The 5,566-nt window shown below is 52.8% G+C and overlaps 1 pseudogene; it reads left to right on the forward strand.

Annotated features, from left to right (window-relative positions):
* Nucleotides 1-425: 425 nt before the first annotated feature.
* The window catches only part of LOC102853087, a 19,137-nt pseudogene continuing 13,996 nt past the window's right edge, over nt 426-5,566 (forward strand).

The raw sequence follows: 5,566 nt of genomic DNA on the forward strand, positions 1-5,566 counted from the left end.
GTTCTGTTAAATTTTGCTATTCTGACTGGGGTGAGATGGTATCTCATAGTTGATTGGATCTGATAAAATTTTACAATTAAATACCAGGTATTGATACGAATGAGTATGAAACGTGCATCCATCAAAAAACCTGCACGTACACACATTTGTGTCCGCTTTCTTGATCCAAAAATTGCAGGTAACCACGTGAAGCCAGACATAGTTATGCTTTTTCATTCTCTGCCCCGTCACCTGTGCTTACTAAATCACTGTGTGTAGATGCCTTCAGGGAGGGCCTTGGAGGCGGCAGGCCCTGATGACAGAGTCTCACAAATGCCTACCTCCTACTTGCATCTGCCCTGTGCATCCCCTTGTAAGCTCTTAACAAACCCTAATTGGACACCTGTGGTTTTGATTGTCACCGGTATACACACTTAGAGGACACGATGTCCAAGAATGAGGTGCGGTGGTGTCCACGACCTGTCCTGTGGCCAGTCCCCACGCTGGGGAGAAAGCACAGTGTCCTTATGAACAGCTGTGTGCTCACAGGCCGAGGTCACCGACGTAAGGTACTGCCTGTGGTGGTGAAAAGCGTGAAGTCATCCCCTGCTGGGATGCAGCCCCACATGCCTCACCCACAGGGTGACTGACAACTCATTGTTTCTGCTGTGGCTGGAGCAACGCAGGATGACCCTTGTCCCATCTCAGAGCTTGGCAGCAGGACGTGGTGCCATTCATGTTTGACTTGGAATCGATTACCTCATGGGCCTCGAATGGGCACTTCACCAGCTGTCTGGACCACTGGGTCAGAGGGGCACAGAGACCACCAGAGAAGAGGGGGGCCTAGACACAATGGTTCAGAGAGAGCCCAGCAGAGAAGGGCAGAGCTAACACTGAAGCAGAAAGCCCACCAGGGCACAGAGCACACTGGGGCAGAGACCATAAGGGCAGAGAGAGGAGTAGAGTGGGGCAGAGAGACCACAGGGCACGGTGGTTCAGAGAGGGCAGAGAGGTAGAGACAGACAGAGTGGGGGACACACAGAGGCAGAGGACAGAGAGGGACAGAGAGACCACTGGACAGAGAAAGGCAAATGGGGCAGAGAGACCACTGGGAAAGAGAGCTGCAGAGATGGGCAGAATGGGATACAGAAAGGCAGAGACACAATTAGGGCAGGGAGCCCACCAGGGTAGAGAGATGACTGAGGCCGAGAAGGGCAAAGAGGAGCAGATGGATGCAGAGAGCCTGCTGGGGCACAGAGTGGCAGAGAGCCAAAAGGGGCAAATGGGTCCACCAGGGCAGAGAGGGGTAGAGATGGGCAGAGTAGGGCAGAGAGACCACAGGGCAGAGTGGTGCAAAGAGGAGCAGAGGACAGACCACGGGGACAGAGAGGGGCAGAGTTGGCCAGAAAGGGTCAAACAGACCACTGGTCCTCAGAGGGGCAGGGAGACCACCAGGGCTGAGAGGGGCAGAAAGTGGCACAGAGGGGCAGAGAGAACACCCAGGCAGAGACGGTCGAGGGGCAGAGAGACCACCGAAGCCAAGAGTGGAAGAGAGGCAGAGAGACCACCAGGGACGAGTTGGGCAGAGTGGGAGAGGGGCGGAAAGTGGCACAAAGAGACCACCGGGGTAGAAATGGGCACCGAGGGGCAGAGAGACACAGAGAAGGGCAGAGACACCACCAGGGCTGAAAGGGGCAGAGACCCCACCGGAGAAGAGAGGTAGATAGGGGTAGAGAGACCATCGGTACAGACAGGCAGAGGGGCAGAGAGAGGCAGAGAGTGGCAGAGAGGAGTAGAGAGGGGCAGAGACGGGTCTAAGAGATGGCAACGAGGATCTAAGAGAAGACCGGGGTAGAGATGGGCAGAAAAGGACAGAGAGACCACTGGGCAGAGAGGGCAACACCCATGTGAAGGTCACTTAGTGTTTCGTTTTGCCTAGATGACGAAGAACTTGTTTGTTGTTATGTGCCGTCGATTCGCTTGCGACTCATAGCGACCCTGTGTACAACAGCCCTAAACTGCTCTGTCCTGTGCCAATCGCACTGTCTCTGACACTCCCATCCCAATTATCCCAGTCACTGAATCAATCCACCTCATAGAGGGCCTTCCCCTCCTGCGCTGTCCCTCCACCCTCCCAAGCATGATGTCCCTCTCCAAGGACCGGTCTCTCCTCACAACATGTCCAAAGTATGTTAGACGAAGCCTCAGAATCCTTGCCTCCAAGGAGTAGTCTGGTTTAACCCTCTCCAGGATGAATCTGTTTGTTTTCTTGGCAGTCCGTGGTACATTCAATACTCTTCTCCAGCACCACAGCTCAAAGGCATCAATTCTCCTTCTATCCTCCCTAGTCATTGTCCAGCTCTCTGATGCATAACAAGTGGATTGCAAAGACCATGGCCTGTATCAGACGCACCTTAGCTTAGGGGACACAAACCCAGCAGGATCCCAAACCCCAGTGTGTGGGGCCGGGGCCGGGGAATAAGGAATCAAAGGCCTGAGACACGTCCTCAGGGAAGAATCAGCGGCCTCGCCCCGCTGGCCGATCTAAAGCTGACCCCCAGCCCCCCGTGGACTGGCCCTGCCCTTCCTCTCCCTCGAGGCCCCGCTGTCACCACCCACCCGAAGGCCTCACGGTGCGTCAGCGATAAACCTCCGGGGCCGCACTTCCGCCTCGGTTTCCGCCCGGAGGGGTTTGTGTGAAGCACCCGAACGGCAGCCACCGGAAGTGGCCTCACTCAGCTTCGGTCTCGTGTCACCGTCATTCTGGCGCGAATTTTATATTTTCCCCCGACTTTTATCGTAACTGTCGAGGAGTGACGACAAGTTCCGAGTCCGAGGCGGCGGCACCCGTGGTCCGATCGTGTCCGGTGTGTTCCGGAGCCCCTGACATTCCCCTGCGATCCCAGCAGCCGAGTGTCCGGAGCGGCCCTGCTCGGACCCGGAGGTGAGTGAGTGCGGAGGACCAGGATGGTGGTCAGTCCCCGGGGGGGTCGGGAGGTGAGTGTGTGCGGAGGACCAGGGTGATGGTCAGTGCGAGGCGGGAGGTGAGTGAGTGCGGAGGACCAGGGTGGTGGTCAGTCCCCGGACCCGGAGGTGAGTGAGTGCGGAGGACCAGGGTGGTGGTCAGTCCCCGGGGGGTCGGGAGGTGAGAGAGCGCGGAGGACCAGGGTGATGGTCGGCGGGAGGGCTGGTCGCTGTGCTCAGGGCTTCACACCCCGCGCCACCTGGGGGTCACTGCACGGGCCTGGAAGGGAGGCTGGACGGCGGCGTTTATAAAAGTCATCACCTCCCAGAAATGACACGGTTTTTTTTTTAGAATCATATGATTCAGTATTGATAGAACCTGTTGGTCAAGACAGCAAAATGCCCAGCACAGTGAAATGAATCAGAGTTCTCTAGAAGCTTCCACAGTCATCCACGCTGCAGGGTTACAAGAAGCAGGAGAGCAAAGATTCCGATTATGAGCAGAGAGGTCATCTGAATTCTTTTTGTGGCCATTTAATGGATCTGTTCGCTTTATAAAAAGATGATGTGATCACTTTAGCATTCATTCTTTACCTCTCACCTTTAAAACTGACTTGATTGCTCTGTTAGGAAAGCCTTCGGTGGATGCAAAATCTTTGCAGTAGCCAGTGTCTCATCTTTCTCAGTGTATCTACTTCCCTTTAGTTTTAACCATTTCTTTTTTAACCTGGTTTTCTTTGATGTGTCCCCTCTTGGTTGATTGGTTTGCTTGATAAGGACACGAAACCTTTTCCACTTTTAAGCACTTTGCTGCAGCCAGGTTGTGCCATCATCCTTGTCAGTGGTTTCTAAGTTTTGCTGTCACAGGAACAGACACTCCTGCCTCTAATGCATGAACTTCTCCATTTCATCTTGTAAAGACACACTGGAATGATTTGTGAAGCGTTGATTCTTTGATCAGAAAAATGATGCTTCCAATCCCCCACATCCCGTCCAGCAGAGATCGCTCACTATTATGTGCCTGGTCTGCTTTGATGCTGTGGAACAGAACCACATCTTGTTTCAGAACAACTGGTATGGCCTGGATTGCAGCTCCCACAGTCTGGATGAACATTTCTGCCTGTTGTCAGCACAGCTCAGCAGAGAACTGGAGGACATCAGGGTCCTCCATTCCTGCCTGGTGAGGGCTGCTTTCCTCCTCTGCTTTTCCCATCTGTCATTTTGTTCATAGAAAGAATAGGCTCCTGAAACTGTGTGCAGAAAAGACTGCCCTTGGAGGCTCACACTTCTGATGACTCAGAAAAGGAATTTGCACATTTTCAGGTTTCTAACTGATGGTATTTTTATGTAAATTATCTCATATTCTGCATAAAAGTTTTTTCTAATTAATGATGACCAGTGCCAGTGGTTGAAAGTATCTGATAGTCATCACACAGTCCTGGGAGGAAGGCAGGGACCGAGGCATTTGACACACATAATCTTCTTTACGAAATCAGTCATGTCTAGTAAGTTTTACTGTCTGAACCGAAGTTTACATTTGTTTCTTGTGTGGCATCTTTTGGTGCAACAGCTGCAGGGACTGTGCCTGGTGGTTCTGTGTTAATTGTGGACATGCAGGTTCCCTGTTCCTTGTCTTGACCACTAGACAGCGACCTCGGGCTGTTCTTCTGGGTTCCTGGACTCAACCTTTGCCTCGAGGTGCAGTTGCCTCTTCTGTGGTGACCCCCCAGAAACATCCCCCCTCGATCAGGGTCGCTTCCCGCCTTATGTTACCTGTTATGAAGGGCCTAATTTTGTGGTAACTCGGGGTTCAGGCTGCCAAGGGACCACAATTCCACAGTGACCATGGTGGCCTCTATGAAAAATGCTGCATCTGGTCCCCTTTGCTCCAGCTGCTTCTCTATGTAGGGCACCTTATTAATGAAATCGTGAGCCTTTTGTTTATGCTATAAACAGTTTTGAACATTTTTTTTAGTGTTTATTTTTTTGAAACATTTTAAAAAGCTTTCGGGAACCACCAAAACGTGTGGTGTGCGCGGGACCGGATGTGTGGTGTGTTTGTGTCTGTTAGCTGCTGTGATCTGGGCCAGGCAGGGAATGTGCATGGTGGTTCTGTTAGTGTGGACATGCAGGTCCCCTGTTCCAGGTCCTGACCACTAGACGGCGAGCGCGGGTCTCTTGGGTTCGTGGACACAGCCTTCGCCTTCACTGTCCTGGTCTGTGAGATGGACACTGGGCACTTCCTCCCTGGGGGTCAAGGTGCCTCTTCTCTATTTTGCATGCCGTCGACTAAGTTCAGTCTTCCCAGGGTCATGTATGTGCTTGCAGGTGACGCTCCTTCCCGACTGCTTGTTTTCATCAAATCGGTGCTTGGGGGCCTCTTTTCCTTGCTCCAGTCATACCATTGGCGGGAAAATGGGCTGGAAAAACAGGTCTCAGCCAGAGACAGAGGAAGACCCTTTGTTAAGGAGATGAGGTGACATGGGGGCTGTCACCACCGGCCCAACTGTGTCCCAGACGATGAGGACAACACAGGACACAGTTCACATCTGTTGTTCACAGGCTCCTAGGAATCAGACTGGACTTGAGACCCCTGACAGCGACAACGTTAGAACAATCTGGG

Source organism: Elephantulus edwardii, unplaced genomic scaffold (genome assembly GCF_000299155.1).
Source record: "Elephantulus edwardii isolate Elephantulus edwardi_28Jun2011 unplaced genomic scaffold, EleEdw1.0 scaffold00003, whole genome shotgun sequence".
In the NCBI taxonomy this organism is placed as follows: domain Eukaryota; kingdom Metazoa; phylum Chordata; class Mammalia; order Macroscelidea; family Macroscelididae; genus Elephantulus; species Elephantulus edwardii.